We start from the raw sequence: 18,613 nt of genomic DNA, 5'->3' as shown, positions 1-18,613 counted from the left end.
TCTAGAAAATAGTAATATTAAGAAGAAATAGTATTGGTATAAAGTATAAAATAAGCTCCTGACATAAAGGTACAAAAAAGGTATCTAATATAAAGTGAGCAGGAGTAATGCCTTTGCCCAGAGGAGTTTCATAAAGCTCTGTTAGTTAAGACTTCAGTGAGAATTAATTTAGGATTATTTTATACTTCTGTGGGTGAACTTTAAGTTAAAGAGATAGTTTTAGAAATGTTAAGGAAGAGAGAAGTCAGAAAGCCTAAAGGATTTTAGCTTCTCAACTTTCCTGGAGTTTACTTAAGATTTCCATAGTAAATTTTATGAGTGTCATCAGCTATTATTTACCACGTGAGACTGCCTAAATTTCATGAATACCTGTTGAAATTAGAATTTTCAGGTGTCTCTTGGTCTATAGAATATTCCCCAACTTCTAGGTTTCTCTACCCAACTCTGCAAGCTAAAGCCCTCAATAAACAATTTTTTCAAAAAATTATGTATGAAATGTAATAGAACTTGTTGAATTAGAAGAAGCTGGGAGGACAAAGGTAATGGAGAAAAAATAGAAAAAAATAGAAGCATCTGGGAGGATGCTTAAAATGCTGAAACTTGAGTAGAAATCACACTTTGACACTGTACCGTTTTGGACCCAGTTCTCAAGAAATGATGCACAATGAAACAGTGTTGGTCTAGAAGTCAGAAGAGAGGCTAACTCTCCTCATAGCCACTAAATAATATAAAGAGATATGACTGGCTCCAGAAGGGCACAGAAGGGCCATGACAATTAGGAGTAATGCATTTTAATTCTTTTCTATTTTACTTTTATATACACATTAGTCAAGTGATGGTCTAACACATGTTTGTTTTATCTGAAGACCTGACCTTTGGCTTGGGATAAGAAATTCTACACCTTTGGGGCAGGACTGCCAGAGGCTGGTGCTCAGTGCCTGAATATGATACTGCATTATCGCAAACATGAACATAGTTCAACAGCCATCCTTCTGCTTTACAAGATTTTTGCTCATTACACCTCCACTGCAGATGTCAGCTGCATTCGAGCACATGGACCGACATACAATGTTTGTCACTGTAGTCTTGTGATATAAGTAACAAAGATAGCTTTACCAATACTCAGGTTTGGTTGAATCTCAGAAACTTACTTAATAATGATTGCCAGTACTCTTTCATATCTCCAAAAATTCCTTACTGAGGGAGTTAAGCGTATGCTCTGCCAAAGGATGGCTGGAGACCACTGACATGTACAAAATCTTAGAATTCACTTAAAAACTTGAATTGTGGTAAAGACTTGGTCTTCAGGCTACTCCTTTGAGCAAAATAGGATTTTTTTAACCTAATTTATCTTAAGAAATAATTAATGTGTTCCCTTGTGATTTGTCAATATCAAGATATATAAAGTAAATTCCAAAGTGTTTTTCAGATGTGGCTTTCCAGGAAAAGGATAGAAACAAACTCTGCCTTTGAGAGTACTGAGCCTCCAGAACCCAGTACAGTTTGTGAATTAGCTGGTTTTTGTTATTGTTGTTGTTTCTGTCTTATCTTCTATCACATTTTTTTGAAAAGCCATACATTCCATACTCTGAAGTACAAGCCACATTATCGTAGAAAAATATGTAAAAGTAAAACAGAAACCTTTAAAGAACATGCCTGTGTTTTTCATGTCCTGAGTTTGACTGTTTCTTAGAATTCAAGGTCCAGTGAACAAAGTATGAGCTATTTTTGAGTGGCACCATTGTTTTAGTAAAGTCAGATCAGCCTGTGGAATTTGTTTTTCCTGATAATCCAGATAAAGATCTTTACCCACAAATTTACAATAGCAATGCCCAAATTTCTTAGATTTTGTACACATATGTTAGCTCTTACCATTTAGTTAGGGAGCATTTCTTGCTGGTAACAATAGTGGTTTGCCTTTACTTCTCATTATCACTTTGATTCTGTCAATGGAGTTTTATCCCTACTCTTCATCATCAGTTCTCTCTTCTTTTTCTTTGATTTGAAGTCATTTTCAAGAAAGTTTGTTGATAGCCACTTTTATTGAATAAGCTTAAGTCATTGTGTTTATGAGTTAAGACTGGACTTTGTAGTTGCCCCTCAAAAATAGAATCTCAGACTTTATCAAAGCAATAGTAGAAAAATTGAGGGCCAATATCTTTAATATTTTATCATGAGTGTCATGTCTTTGCTTAAACACAACCATGATTCACATCCTTCTCACAAGTCTAAGGGTATCTTCAAACATCAAACATATTAGAGATCTCCTGGGTTGAACTGATAAGCATACATGAACAAAAATATTCAGAAGAGGGAAGTAGAGATACTTTTATTCATGAGACCTTATGCTTCATTTCCAGTAGGTGAAGAATTCTATATTTATGGTACATGGGATGTCACTTACTCTTAAGCTTATGTCAAGCAGTACATGAAAATGTCTATTTGTTCCTCTGTTTAAAGTGTATATGTGTGTTTTCATAGTAAATCTTGGGTTAATTTACTCAGTCTTCAAAATCTCACACTCATTTTAAACTTTTATGGGCATAAGAATTGACCAGTTATAAAAACAGACAAAATAAAAATAAAACACTCTTAAACTAGCTTGATTTGTTCTCTGTTGTCTTATGTCCATCATTTTTCTCAGAAGTATGATATTAAAGACTGGCTAATCCCAATCTATCTTTTTAGATTGAAGATACTGTGGTGTTAGTTCTTGGAATTGTGTGCAGAGGGTCAAATTCCTTGGCAGATATATCCCCTTCACATTTAATTTCTTGCAGTCTGCACCTTTCAATGACATTGTTTATGACTGTCAGCTCCAAAATGCCATGCACTGACAGAATGATGTATACAATTTTTATGTGAGCAAAGTAATGTCTGCAGCAAACATCCAATCTGCTCGTATTTACAGTGATTCTGACATGGACATCTCTTTCCTTTCACTTGATTCTTTTATAGACTCATGTTGTTTGTTTTAGATAATCCCTATGTCAATAATGGCTTAAATATTTTGAAAAAAGAAAACAAAACAAAATATCAGGGACTTATTGATATGAAAATTGGTCTCTTAAAATAGAAGAATAACTATTCACATTAGTATGGGAATCAGTTGAGGCAATGGGTAAAGTTATTTGGTCTGATACTCGTTAAAGAGAACATAATAGCTATCATTTATAAAGCAACTATTGTGGGTACTAAGAACTTATGTGCAATATAAATCGCCCTGGAACCATTTACTAGTACCATTTACTAAGAGCCTCATATGCATGTGGCCCTGACCTAGATACCACTCACCAACTTTATCTGTGTAAGAAAAATCTTTAGTTTATGCATATCACACTGCTCAGCTACCACTTATTCAATATCAGTCACATGTATGGTATTCTGATGGTCTCTACCTAATTCAAAGATAAAATAGTAGTAATAATAATAAACAGTAGACATTATTTGTTAAATAATATTTATGTATGGAGCATTATGCTAAATTGTTTATAAAAAAGATGATGATATTGACCACCATATGATATAGACATATGGAAGCTGATGATATCGGCCACTATATGATAAACACTTCCATTTGCTAGACAATGTGCTAGCATTATTCAAACTGGTACAATAAATGTGTACAAATTTTGCAGGCAAGGAAAGGGAGGATTAGAGGCAGTTAATACATTACCCAAAGTCACATAACTAGTAAATTCAAAGTCTTTGTATTGAATCTGGGTTAGGCCAATCCAGCAGCATGACCTCCCTCACCTCTTCTGTGTGTGTTTGTGTGAGTGAGTGTGCATGTGTGTGTCTAGGTGTGTCCATGAACACAATGATGTCACTCATTTTATGCTGTCCTACAAATGTGAAATAAAGACTTTTGACAAAAGACTCATAACTCTTGGCTTATTTTTAAAGAATTAACTGGCATTATATGTTATTTAGAGAAAAAAATAGTCCTTAAAAACTAAATCTGATTTATTCAGTGATTAAAGTAATGAATTTAATTTGCATTTTAAAATATATAATGTATTCTTCTGATTCAAAAGAAAGGATATTTTCTCACTTCATTTATAGAATATATTGATTAGAATTCAGAAACCAAAAGTAAAGTAATTATATATCTGTAGAAAAAAATCTAACAAAGAAACAATAAAATCAAATTGAGTTTCTGCATAGCAAGGCAGGTAAACAGGAATCTCCATTATCTATAGACAGAATTAAAACAAAATAAACAAAAGACCACACACATTTGTGGCTGATTCACTAATCACTAGCCTTTTGTTTTATGAGCTCAGATTTAACTAACAACTTCATTAATTCTGGTTAACATGCCTGTGATAACTATGATGGCAGCTTTAAGCCATATGTATTATTACATTCCAAGTATTTATAGGTCATGAAAAAAATGTGTTTCAATGAAAAGGTATAAAATTTTTTCCTAGCACATTGCTTTGGTCATGACCAACATGGGTTATATTTAAAAGATTGTGTGTGTGTGTGTGCGTGTGTAATCTATCTGTCTGGAACTTGGAGAAACTTGGAGAATCTTACTTCCCATACCAAGAGTCCATCATCCATTAGCAATGAAGTCTACCACCACTGCTGTGAATCTTTCATTTCATATCAACAACAGCTTCCTGGCTCATCCCATGATCCCATGACTCGCATCTGATTGTTTTACTTGGGCAAATGCCCTGGCATGCTTTTTGTGCCCTGACATTATTTTTCTTCCAGTAATTAAAAAAAATATTTTTCAAAAATAAGTTTTTCTTCCCCTTTGTATCAGCTCTCTCTCTCTCTCTCTCTCTCTCTCTCTCTCTTTCCCCCCCCCCCCCACCCTGCTTCTCTCTAGTTTGAAGTGACATTTTCCTGCTAATAAAGTATGGGTCTAGTCCACACTAGTAGATAAGTATTTCAGGGTTTTCTGGGCTTTCTTAAAGAAATTGAATGATTCCCTTCACTCTCTATCAGCACTCCATTTCTGAAATGGGAGAGCAACTTGCTCTGTTGCTCTCCCATTTCAGAAATCATGCAGAAGCATCCTTTCTGAGCTGACCTTCTATGAGTGATCAGTGTGTGATTCATACCCTTCTTTGCCTTAGCACTATCTATCTTCTTTCACTTTTTTTACACTTCCTGGTCATTCCACTCTCAGAGAGAAATGAGATTTGAGAAATTAGTAAGAAGGGATCACAACATAATGACAGTGTGCTGGAGGGAATATTTGCAAGCAAAACTATTTTTTCTCAAATAAAAATTTATACACATCCATTTATTACTAGATCAGGGCATGAATGAAGAGGAATAAAAGCTACTAAAGAATTATCTGCAGACTTAAAATTTTCATGAATAATGTCTTAGTTATTAGGGGGAAAAGGAAGTTATTTTACATAAATGTGCTCACCAATTTAGTATATTATTTTACTTAATTTTTTATTTTAAGCCTTTGAAGTAAATGTTAGAATGACTTGGATTTTATAAGGATGAAATTAAGTATTAGAGAAATTTGTAATTAAGTTCAGATAACAAGTAGGTGAATGAACATGAATTCATAACCAGGTCTACTTATCTTCAAAGGACACATTTTTATCTTATTACACATTTCTTAGGCATCATTTTAGAAAAAAAAATGTAAGTTAGCAAAAAGTATGTTTTTTGTTGCTGATGAATATTTTCATAGTCCCTTTTTTCTCTAGACAGAATCACACCTTTTTACTTTATTAGGTGCTTCATTCACTTGCCAATAATCTAAGAAAAAATGTATATGCCTTTAATATTTGACTTTAAATTACTATATGACCCCCACCAAGAAATTGTGGGATGATAAATTCAATTTCTTCTTAAAAATGTTTGAGGCACCAATGATCTCTGAGTGAAAGAAAAGTAATTTGAGAGGAAAAAAGACTAGAAGTTACTTCATATAGAAAAACAATGATCATCTGAGCATGCATCATGAAATAAAGTCCCTTGAAAACTAGAACCCCCACCTTTGGAAGTGACAGATAGTGAGAGTATTATCTGCTTCATGCTAACTGCATCAATATTATAGGAGTAAAGTATTACATACTGGATAAGAGTCTTTAAAATGACCAGGATAAACTGGGGATGAAAGGATAGGAACAGGCCAAGAAAGTGGTGAGAATGTAATTGAGAGCATACTAAGACAAAAGTTGAAAAGAAACAAAAAAAGAATTTAGCCTGTGGCAAAGACTTAAGTTTAAATCTTCTCAAATATTCAATAGAATAAATTAGAAGGGCTTGTTGGGCTTCTTTTGAACCAGATTTGAGCTTAATGGAAGACAGGACTTTTAGATAATTATTGTCCTGAAATAGAATGAACTGCCTGGTGAAGCAGTGAATTCCCCATCTCTGAAAGTGTGAAATAAGATGCTACATGACCACTTATTTGGAATTTATGCATCTGTTTAGAGGGTTAATGTACATGACTTAATTACTTTCCATTCTGAGAGCCTGTAATTCGATACTTGGCTATGTCTGTTCCAGGAATATTTTAACTTGATTACTATAGTCTGAGCCAACAGTTTGGTGGATCTATGGCCAACTTGACAGACTCCTGATTTTCTTTCTTAGTATCTCTTATTTGTTATATACCTTTTTGAAGTCTATTGTTGTTGGAGTCAATACATTGCCTCTTTTAAATTGACTGGTAGCTCTATTCCCAGCTCAGTTCCTTCTTCCACAGAAAGAGAGAGAGAGAGAAGGAAGAGCAATCAACAGTAATGTGTACTGAGGTAAGGGCCAATCATGATTTTGAAGAATCTTTCTTTCTTCACATAGTCCTATTTTTTCTATTTTTTCTTTATCATTAACAATTTGTGAAATCATAAAAATTGTATAAATCAAAGATTTGAAAGTTCAGATCACTTAGAAGGTGTTTCTGAAATGAGTCTACAGTGTTGTTAGATTTTGAATTCATAGGAAGTGACCATGCATGCATATACAATACATCTCAATGTATTCAGTCAAGAATACAGCACTAAATAAATATGATATTCTACAAAGCATCAGCAGGTGTAACATATTTCAGTAGGCATTTTATTTACCTCCCATGTCCACAAGAGGCACAAGGCTACTGCTGACACATTCTACACTATTAGGATCTGAAAAAAAAAGTCATAAACAAGTTAAATTTTTGTTAAGTCCCTGTAACTGTTACTTTAGTTTAAATAATGTTTCCAGAAAATGCACACTAACAATATATATATTTCCATTTAAATAAACAAAATAAACATGAATGCATTAATATGGCATGACAATTGGATGCAGTAATGTAAAGTTGTAATACATATAGTATATTATTACAAGATCCCTGCCTACTTGAACATATGAAACACATAAATGATTTATATTTGGCCATTATTTTAACTTGATGCTTTCATTTTTTCCATTTAATTTAAGTATCTTATTTGTTTTTATGTGTGTTTTGTTATTTTCTGATTTAAAGAGTGCTTTGTCATCTATCGAGTGCATTATGGATTTCCAACTTGCTTTAGGCCCCTTGATTATATTGCACTAGCATGCAAATCTTTCCAAACTTCAATTGCCTGCTTATTTAATTTATCTGTTGTTTATCTCACTTGCAAATCATTAATAACAATGACAAACTATATGCAACTAACTCTCATACCCATGACAACTTGCAGGAAAGCCTCCTGGGTGAGTAAGCTTCTATTTATTATTGGACTTTAGATTAAGCGTGTTGGCCATTTTTCAATTCATTAAACAGTGAGTCAAATATAAGTCAGGTTAAATTCATGGTTTCTAATTATCTAATAGAATTCAAACCTTTTTTGGATAAGTTTGTTCATTGATCTGTAGCAATTTGTATCTTCCTCTTAAATGCATTTTGCTTTTGGAGAAAATACACTTGATTTTTGTTTTAGTAAATAGATCTAATGGTTGATATTAAACATTACAGATGATAATGAGAATCAGATGTTATTTCTACAACCAAAAGTAAGTACCCCAATAGACTTTCCATGCTATTTTTTATTACTTTTGAAATTAGGGACATTCTAGAGCAAATAACAATGGCTTGAGGAATGCATCTGTTACAGTCTTTTAAGATACTTAGTCACCTGTCCCTTGTCTAGCTCCCTGAAGAAGGTTTATCTGAAATTTATCAATATATTGGGTTACAGTCTTAATTATAGAATGTATGATATTTACAAGAAAGAAAATTTCTCTTAAAAATAATGATTTTGAGATATCTCCTTGTAAAACTATTAATTTTCTCTTTTTTGACAAATCAAAATGAGAATCCTCCATTATAGATTGCTTTCTCTTTCTTTTTTTAAATTTATTAATCTATTGATTGATTGATTTTTTTAAATACATTTGTCTCTGCCTCCCACACCACTTTCCCTTGCCCCCTCCCTCTTTCCTTCCCTCAGCTCTTCCCCTTTGGTTTTTTCCATGAGTCCTTGCTATATGCTCCTTGAATTTGCCCTTCCCTTCCCTTTCGCTGCCCCTCCCCATCCTTCTCTCTTGTCTCTGTTGATTTCTTTTCCTTTCAGTGTTGCTGGTCATATTTTCCTTGCATCTTTCTATTGTTGGTTAGGTTGCGCTTATAGGTGAGATCATATGGTATTTCTCTTTCGACCCCTGGCTTTTTTTGCTTAGCATAATGCTCTCCAGTTCCATCCATGCTCCTGCGAAGTTTAGTAGTTCTTTTTTTCTTTCTGCTATGTAGTATTCCATAGTGTATATATATCATACTTTTTGGTCCAATCATCTACTGATGGGCATATAGGTTGCTTCCAACACTTGGCTATTGTAAATTGTGCTGCTATGAACATTGGGGTGCATAGGTCTTTTGTATTGGCGTTTTGGTGTTCTTAGGGTAGAGTCCCAGCAGGGAAATCACTAGATCAAAAGGCAGTGCCATTTTCAGCTTTCTGAGGAAATTCCACACTGCTTTCAACAATGGCTGCACCAGTCTGCATTCCCACCAACAGTGGACTAGGGTTCCCTTTTCTCCACAGCCTCGCCAGCACCTGTTGCTTGTGGATCTGTTTATGATGGCCATTCTGACCAGTGTGAGGTGGTACCTCATGGTGGTTTTGATCTGCATTTCTCTGATGGCGAGTGATGCTGAGCATCCTTTCAAATGCCTCTGGGCCCTCTGTATCTCCTCCTTTGAAAACCATCTGCCCAGGTCCTTTGCCCATTGACTGATTGGATCGTTTGTCTTCTTGGAGTGGAGTCGAGTGAGTTCTTTATATATCTTGAAGATCAAACCTCTATCTGATGTATCACTAGCAAATATAGTTTCCGATAGAGTTGGCTTCCTTTTCATTTTGCTGGTGTTTCCTTTACCCGTGCAGAAGCTTCTTATTTTGAGGAGCTCCCACTTGTTTATTCTTTCCTTTATGTCCCTTGCTTTAGGAGACATATCAGTGAAAAAATTGCTCCGTGGCTTTTCTGAGAGTTTCCTGCCAATGTTCTCCTCTAGGACTTTGATGGTGTTGCGACTTATATTTAAGTATTTTATTCATCTTGAGTTTATTTTTGTGTATGGTGTCAGCTGATGATCCAATCGCAATTTTTTGCATGTAGCCATCCAGCTCTCCCAAAACCTTTTGTTGAAGAGGCTATTATGGCTCCATTTTATGCTCCTGCACTCTTTGTCAAATATTAGATGTCCATAGAGACCTGGGCTTATTTCTGGGCTTTCTATTCTGTTCCACTGGTCTATGGGTCTGTTCTTGTGCCAGTACCAGATTGTTTTGAGTATAGTGGCTTTGTAGTAGAGTTTGATGTCCGATATTGTGATCCCTCCTACTTTGTTTTCATTTCTCAAAATTGCTGCCGCTATTCGGTGTCATTTATGGTTCCATATAAATATTTGAAATGTCTGTTCTATTTCTGTGAAATATGTCATTGGTATCTTAATAGGGATTGCGTTGAATCTATAAATTGCTTTGGGTAGTATGGACATTTTGATGATATTAATTCTTCCAATCCATGAGCACGGTATATTCTTCCATTTATTTGTGTCTTCCTTAATTTCTTTTTTCAATGTTGAATAGTTTTCTGCATACAGGTCTTTTACGTCTTTGGATAAATTTATGCCTGGGTACTTCATTCTTCTCCTTGCTATATCGAATGGTATTTTCTCTCTGATTTCTTCTTCTTCTATTGCATTGCTGGTGTACAAAAATGCCTTTAATTTCTGAATGTTGACTCTGTATCCTGCTGTTTTGCCAAATTCACTTACTAGGTTGAGGAGATTTTTGGTAGGGCCTACAGGGTTCTCTATGTACACGATCATGTCATCTGCAAACAATGATAGCTTTACTTCCTCCTTCCCTATTTGGATGCCATTTATCTCTTTCTGTTGTCTGACCGCTGTGGCTAGGACTTCCAATACCATGTTGAAAAGAAGCGGTGAGAGCGGGCATCCTTGGCGTGTTCCCGATCTTAGTGGGAAAGCTTTCAGTTTTTGCCCATTGAGTATGATATTGGCTGTAGCTTTTTCATATATGGCCTTTATTACGTTGAGGAATGCCAAATTTATTCCCATTTTGCTGAGTGTTTTGATCATAAATGGGTGCTGTACCTAATCGAAAGCTTTTTCTTAATCTGTCGAGATGATCATGTGGTTTTTGTCTTTTCTTTTATTTATGTGATGTATCACGTTTACTGATTTGAGTATATTGAACCATCCCTGCATGCGTGGGAGGAATCCCACTTGATCGTGGTGGATAATCTTTTGAATGTATTGCTGTATGCGGTTTGCCAATATTTTGTTGAGGATTTTAGCATCTATGTTCAACAGCGAAATTGGCCTGTAGTTTTCTTTCTTTGTAGGGTCTTTATCTGATTTTGGGATCAGGGTAATGCTGGCCTCATAGAAAGAGTCTGGGTGTCTTTCCTCCTCTTGGATTTTTTGGAATTGTTTGAGAAGGACAGGGGTTAGCTCTTCCTTAAATGTTTTGTAAAATTTTCCAGTGAAACCATCTGGCCCTGGGCTTTTGTGTGCTGGAAGTTTCCTGATCACTGCTTGAATTTCCCCAGCTGTTACAGTCTGTTTAAGCTTACTGTTTCTTTCTCTTCAGTGTTGGAAGATAATACTTTTCTAAATATTTGTCCATTTCATCAAGGTTTTCAAATTTCTTGGCATAAAATTGTTCATAGTAGTTTCGATCGTTTGTATTCCTGTGGTATCAGTTGTTATTTCTCCTCTTTCATTTCTGATATTATTAATTTGGGTCCTCTTCCTTTTATTCTTGATGAGTCTGCTTAAAGTCTTGTCAATTTTATTTATCTTTTCAAAGAACCAGCTTCTGGATTGGTTGATCCTCTGAATTGTTCTTTTTGTCTCTATGTCATTCAGTTCTGCTCTCATCTTGACTATTTCCTTCCTTCTACTTGCTCTGGGATTTATTTGTTGTTTTTTCTCCAGTTCTTGAAGTTGTAGTGTTAGGTCTTTTATTTGAAATGTTTCTGTCTTTTTTAGGTAAGCTTATAATGCTATGAACTTCCCTCTCATGACCACCTTCGCTGTGTCCCATAGGTTTTGGACTGTTGTCTTTTCATTTTCATTTGTTTCCAAAAATTTTTTGACTTCTTCTCTTATCTCATTATTGACGCATTCATTCTTTAATAGTGTAGTATTCAGTCTCCATGAGTTTGCAAGTTTTTGAAGTTTCTCTTTGAGGTTGAATTCCAGTTTCAAGGCCTTGTGGTCCAAGAAAAAGTTTGGTATTATTTCAAGTTTCCTGAATTTGCTGAGGTTTCCTTTGTGTCCTATCATGTGGTCTATCTTTGAAAAACTGCCATGAGCCTTTGAAAAGAATGTGTACTTTTCTTCTTTGGGATGTAAGGTTCTATATATGTCAGTGAAATCTCTTTGATTCAGTGTATCATTCAGTGCCACAATATGTTTATTAATATTTTGTTTGGAAGATCTGTCCATTTTTGACAGTGGGGTGTTGAAATCCCCTACTATCAATGTGTTGCTGTCTATATCTTTTTTGAAGTCATCCACAATTTCCTTATAAACTTGGGGGCTCCTATATTGGGAGCATATAAGTTTACAATGTTGATGTCTTCTTGATAGATTCTTCCTTTAAGTATTATAAAGTGTCCCTCTGGGTCTCTCTTTATGGCCTTTGTTTTGAAATCTCCTTTGTCTGATAAAAGTATGGCCACCCCGGCTTTTTTCTCATGCCCATTTGCTTGGAATATTTTTTCCATCCCTTTACTTTCAATCTGTGGAGGTCTCTTGCTCTGAGGTGAGTCTCTTGTAGGCAGCAAAGGTGTGGGTCATGTTTTCTTATCCATTCAGCTACCCTGTGTCTTTTGATTGGGGCATTTAGTCCATTCACATTGAGAGATATTACTGATAGAAACTTACTCATCTTTTCTCTTTGTACCTGTGTTCCTCTCTCTCTCATTCTTTTCCTTCATCTGCTTAAACCAGTCCCCATATCTTGGAGGGCTGGTTTGGTAGAGATGTATTCTTTTAGTCTTCTCTTGTCTGGGAAACTCCGTATTTCCCCTTCTATTTTAATGGAGAGCCTAGCTGGGTAGAGCAGCCTTGGCTGTGGGCCATTGCTTTTCATGGCTTGGATTATTTGTTGCCATTCCCTTCTGGCTTGTAGTGTTTCTGTTGAGAAGTCAGCTCCTAGGTGTATGGGGGCCCCCTTGTATGTTAATTTCAAATTCTCTTTGCTGCCTTGAGGATTCTCTCTTTGTCTTTGACAGTTGCCATTTTAATGATGATGTGTCTTGGAGTGGACCTCTTTGAGTCCCTCTTGTGTGAGGTCCTCTGTTCCTCCTGGATCCATGAGAGCCTTCTCTCCTCAAATTAGGGAAATTTTCCATCATTACTTTTCCGAGGAGGTTCTCTATCCCTTGCTCCTCTTCTTCTCCTTCAGGTACCCCTATTATACATATATGATTGCGTTTCAGGTTGTCCTGTATTTCCCTAAATGCCTCGTCATTCTTTTTGAGCCGTTTTTCCATTTCTTGTTCTCTCTGGAAGGCTTTTTCTATATTATCCTCCATCTGACTGAATCAATCCTTGACTTCATCCAGCCTGCTTTGGATTCCTTCTACTGTGTTCTTCAATTCAGAAATGGCATTCTTCATATCCTCTTGTGTCTTCTTGATCGTTTTTATGTCCTTTTCCATGTTGATATAGTTTGCTGTGAGATCCTGATAGTTTTTCTGCAGTTTCTCGTAGTTCCTTTTGAGCTGGCTGAGCTCATTGAGCTTCCTTAAAACCATTGTTTTTAATTCAGTATCTGTTAGTGTCCTTGACTCTATTTCATTTAGCTCTCTCTATGGGGAGTCTCCTTTTCCACTCATTTGGGGGGAACTTCTTTTTCTTCCCATTTTTGTGAGAGTCTGTTAAGTATTTTTGTCCTTTACTTTTCTTTCTGGCCTGGCTCTGATGATGTCAGTTGTTGACCCTATTGGGCCTTGGGTTGTTTGTTTGAGACTTCCAGGAGTCTAAAGTCTGTGTGTGACTCCTGCTTGGAGCAGCTCTGTGACCCCTTCGGTCAGGGCTGGGCTAATTTTTAGGATCTCTCTGCACTCTCATGCGGGGTTCTTGAGCTCGCTCCGGGCGCGGCAGGATCCCCCGCATGCCTGGGCTCACATGTGCTTGCCCCAGAGCAGGAGGCTTATTCGCGGCCTCGCGTACTCATCTGGCCTCCCTTGCTGGTGAGCTCCGCGGCACTGGTCAGTTTAGGGTCTTCTATTGTGTATGTTTCCTGCTTTTGGCCTTTGGGTGCCTTGCTTGCCCTCGCCAAATGGGGACTAGGGAAATGGGAGGAAGTCAGCTCCAGGCCTCTCCAGTTAATCCTGTCTCTGGTCTCTCCTCCAGGGACTCTAGGCAGCTCTACTAATTTTGTTGTCCTCTTGGCAATCGCAAGTGGGCGGGTCAATTTACACCTGCCATTGCCGCTCTGTGCACTCCCTCACAGGCCGTATCTGTGCCAATCTTTGGGAGACCTTGCCTGCCGGTTCAAGCATTCAGCAGCCCACGCGGGTCACATACACGCTTGCCAACCCTTGCCAGTCACTCGGCGCAAGTGTGCGCACCTGCACTGGGTGTTTTGATGGTGTCTATGTGTGCTTTTCTGCTTTTGGCTCTTTGGGGGTGTGGCCTCTTCCTGCGCAATGGAGACTACGGCAAGGAGAAGGAGTCGGGACTCCCTGGTTCCTCCTCCCGCTCTTTCCCCAATGCCTCCATTTCTAGTCTCTCCTCAGGGGTCTCTGGGCAGTTCTGTGACCCCTTCTGCCAAGGATCCACCCCCTGTGCGGACTGAGTTTCAATTGCAGGCAGTCTGGTTCATGCGTGCCCCGCTTCTGCCTCTTTGGGGTCGCGCCTTTCTAGCCCACAATGGAGACTACAGAACGGGGAGGGAGTGGGGACTCCCCTGTTCTTCCTCCCATTCTTTCCCCAAAGCCTCCATCTCCTGTCTCTCCTCAAGGCTCTCCCAGCGAGTCTGCACTCAGCCCTGCAGCTCAAAAGCATACAAGCTGTGCGGGTAGTGCACAAAAGGCAGGTTAATTGATTCCCTTATGCCTGAGTGAGATGGTAGCTGCAGAGTGGGAGGCGTGCCATCACCGGGGCTCCATCAGCCACCGTGTCAGTTCTCTTCACAAGGTTTTCCTCACCAGTCTTTTCCCCGGCACCAGCCCACCCTGCTGCCGCCTCTACCCAGAGATCAAGGAGGGTGGCTGCCACTGAAGCTTTTGCGTTGGCCCTTTAAATGTCTCTTTGCATCCCCAGCCGCCTGTCTCTGTCAGAGAGCACCCCTAAGCTTTTTGGGGTTGCGTTTTGTCTGTATTTTCTTGGTTTTAGCTGCTGTAGTTTAGGGGTCCCTGTTTATGATTCAGACCCCGTTCTTCTCGGGGGAAGCTAACTGGCCGTTTCAATATCCTTCTGATGCCAGTGCCCGTGGGCACCCAGCCCACCCTCTTTAGCTTCCACCGCACTTCTCACCGGTTGGGATGTGTGAGAGTAGAATCCACTGTCCGCGGCACCAAGGCTCCTCTCCCACTATCGCTGCACTGCTTTCCAGGTGATTACTCCATTATTTAGTTTCAATTCCAGTTTGGTTTTGTCAGGAGGTCAGAGTGACTCCCATTCACTCCTCCGCCATCTTCTCTCTCCTCCTGTTTTCTCTTTCCAATGTCCTTTAAAAATGTTTCTATAATTCAAAGATTTACTTAGAAAATTAACATTTACCCTGATGTTTCTGCATTCTAAGTTAGACAAAATTAAATTTTACTTAGGGATGGTTTTCTTTGATTACTGCCTTTCATTAAAATATCAAGATTCAAAAGACCATATAACTTATAATATAGAATTTTGTAATGTTTCAAGATACCTTGAAAATGCAAAAAGACATTAATAGATTTATCATAATTTGTTTATAACTTAGACCTAAACTGGGTGCCAAAGAGGGAACTTGTTTGAATTGTATGAAATATTGGAATAAATTAACATGAAAGTTAAGAAAATATGCAAACAATAATTATAAATAAATGAATTAACATAAAGCTTTAGGTAAATCCGGGACAGAAAATAATACCAGGCCCTCTGTGATAATTTTTAAATGATTCTATGATTATGTGGTCTAGTCCTATCAATTTGTGTCTGATATTCTTATTTTCATAGAATGTTAGAACTATTTACCTTTATAAAACATACTTTGGGAAAAATATATCTTATTTTCTACAGGGAAATTAGTAAGTTGTTTAATTTAACCTAATATTGATAACCTTCATATCATTTAAAACCTACAGTGAGACTGATATTATTCTTAATATGTAAGGATTCTATATAACCAATTTTGTAAAAATGATAATAATTTGGTTTCTTACAAATACTTATGCTTATATTTCTCTTTAATATTATGTAACATTGAGCAATGTTTAGTAATAAGTATATTTATACACTAAGCCAATTTGAAAATTCAAAGATGAAAATGAGTTGTGTATATCACAAGAAATTGTAATGAACTACAATAAAGACATGTTTAAATTATTAATTTTATTTATGGTACATTTAGAAGACTATCTGTTTGGGAACATGTATTTTATGCATTAGAGGGAAATAGGATCAGTTAAGTTAATCTGTTTATGTTGTAGATAGACTCTACAGTAAGGGTGAGAAGTGTAGACTGTTGTACAAGGAAATAGGGAAACCTGGATGATTTTTGATAAAAGAGACATGGATTAAAAAAATAGGTCAGAACAATAAGTCATTTTGAGGGAATTTGAGTGTGAGTGATACATAACAGTTTGACATATTTTATTTTTTACTTTTTGTTTGGGGGAGGTGATCCCACTCAGACTTTGGTGAAATACAAATGAAAGCTAATTATCACCAGGATTTCATCAAATTTCTGACAGCCAAACAACAGGTAAAAAAACAGAGAAAAGTATAATCGATAATGGTACCACAAACATAAAAATTGGCTGTAGAAAGATAGTGGATCAAAGAAGATTTTAAATTTTGGCCTAAATAAGTTAAATAATGTTAATACATTCTTCAGGAATAAATAGACTCAGAAGAAGAGTTATTTTAGGTTTTGACCAAATTTTCAGTTTTACCAAGGTGGAAATTATTATAATGAGGAAGTATATGATTATATGAAAGCAATTGTTATAGAGAATAATAACCAGCATTAATTATTTATGTTATAGTCACTGTTTTAAAGACTTTATTTGTATTAATTAATTTCTCTCTCCATTAACTGTAAGAGACACATAATATTGCTATCCTCATTTAGGAGAAGGCAAAACAAAGGTACTTGGGGTTAACATAATTTCCCCAAATGACATAGCTTGGGATTCAAACACAGAAAGTCTAACTAGTGAGCCTGTTCATTTTATAATGGAATTACAGACACCAGGCTAGGGTTTTAATAGGAAAACATACCTAGAAAGAGATTGAAAGCCAAGGATCAGGTGAAGTAACTGAGGTGATTGTGTCCCAAATTTAGGGAGTATTTGCAGGGTCCTGAGAGCAAGTCCTTAAGAGTCTTGCTCACAAGTTTTGGTCTTGAGACAGAAGCTTAATGACAATTAGTATGAACTTATGCTCTATAAGATGGAAAGTATAAGACTGGAAAGAGAGATCTGGGAGGAAAAGTTGGGATCAATATAGGACAGGAAGTGGAGCCAGAGCAGAAGAGAACTAGAATCCTAAAAGAAATCAGAGTGAAAGTTTCAAGTATTGACGTGTTTCAGCTCTTGAACAGAACAAAATTTCCAGAAGGAATGATTCATCTGAGCAATAAATTACCTCAAAACTTAGTGATATAAAACATTATTAAGTTAATAGAACCCACAAGTGAGAAATTTAGGAAGGACACAGTGGGGATAAATTCTTTCTGCTTTACAATGTTTGGGGTCTCAAATGGGTAAAAGCAAAGAATAGAGGAACTGAACAGCTAAAAGTGGGAATCGCATGAAAGCTTATTCACTCATGTTTGCTGGCTGAACCTGGCTGTCAGCTGGGACTAAACAGGAACAGCATAGACAGTCCATGGTGACTGGGCTCAAAGCACAAGTAGGCCAACAGAGAGAGCTAAAAAGAAGCTACATTCTTTTTATGGCCTAGCTTTGAGAAAGTCACATAATATGGTTTCTGTTATGTTGTATTGGTCAGAGTAGTAACAGGACTGCTCAAAAGGAAGGGAAATAAACTACCTCTTAATGAGTATTAACAAGGGTTCTCAAAGAGCTTGGGAGACTATCAATATCGCTGTGTCTATTTTTGGAAAATGTAATATATCACAAATGATGGCATGAAACATGTTTAAAAGAATGGCTGGTGTGGGTGATGGTCAGGATGGGTAATTTGGCATTGTATTTGGATTGATTTTTTTTCAGGATTATAATATATAGGGGGTTCATGCTTAAGAAGATTTATGAAAAAACAATGCACATTGGTTACTCACTTGAGAATTTGGGTAGTTAGAGAAATAAATAAATAGAACAGTAGTTGGAAAGAACAAGATCAAGTGAGATGTTTCTCAAACATGATCAGAAAGTTCTCAAATATTTAGTTAAAAAACACTTGGTGATATATTAGCGAGAAGAGGTAACAATTTTTTTTTTGAGGAAGGTGTGTTGCAGCCTCACCAGGATGGGCAGGTCCACTCAGGGCCCAGGTAGATGGAAGAAGATGTGTGGAGCCATGGGGATGCTTGACATCACACAGGCCATAAGCCCATTTCCAAGTCAGCACCCTGACTCCCCACCTTGTCCAAAGCTCTTAACCCTTAAATACTAGCCCTAAACAAAGCAGGCTACAGATCAGAAGATGAAGTAACTACCATGAGCTGTGCCTGCGATCCTACTCAATGCTATGGGGCAGTTTATCGCACCCGGGCTCAAGGCTGTGGGAACACTGCTTTATCATATTCCTTCAAGGTTGTGAGGAGCTGCTCCCTCCAGTTACCCATGCACCTGGGTGAGGGGGCCAGACTTCTTCCACTTACCCTACAGAAGGAAACAAATATTTTTGTGCACTTACAATATAATGCATTATATTTCACATGTGATCTCATTTAATCCCTGCAACAGAGTAAATACACATTGTAAAGCTCATTTTTATGTCTAGAAAACA

The sequence above is a fragment of the Pteronotus mesoamericanus genome, unplaced genomic scaffold (assembly GCF_021234165.1).
Source record: "Pteronotus mesoamericanus isolate MK-2021 breed Mesoamerican mustached bat unplaced genomic scaffold, CSHL_Meso_final contig_27, whole genome shotgun sequence".
Classification (NCBI taxonomy): domain Eukaryota; kingdom Metazoa; phylum Chordata; class Mammalia; order Chiroptera; family Mormoopidae; genus Pteronotus; species Pteronotus mesoamericanus.
The sequence above is the reverse complement of the archived record's forward strand: the minus strand, read 5'-3'. Positions refer to the sequence as shown.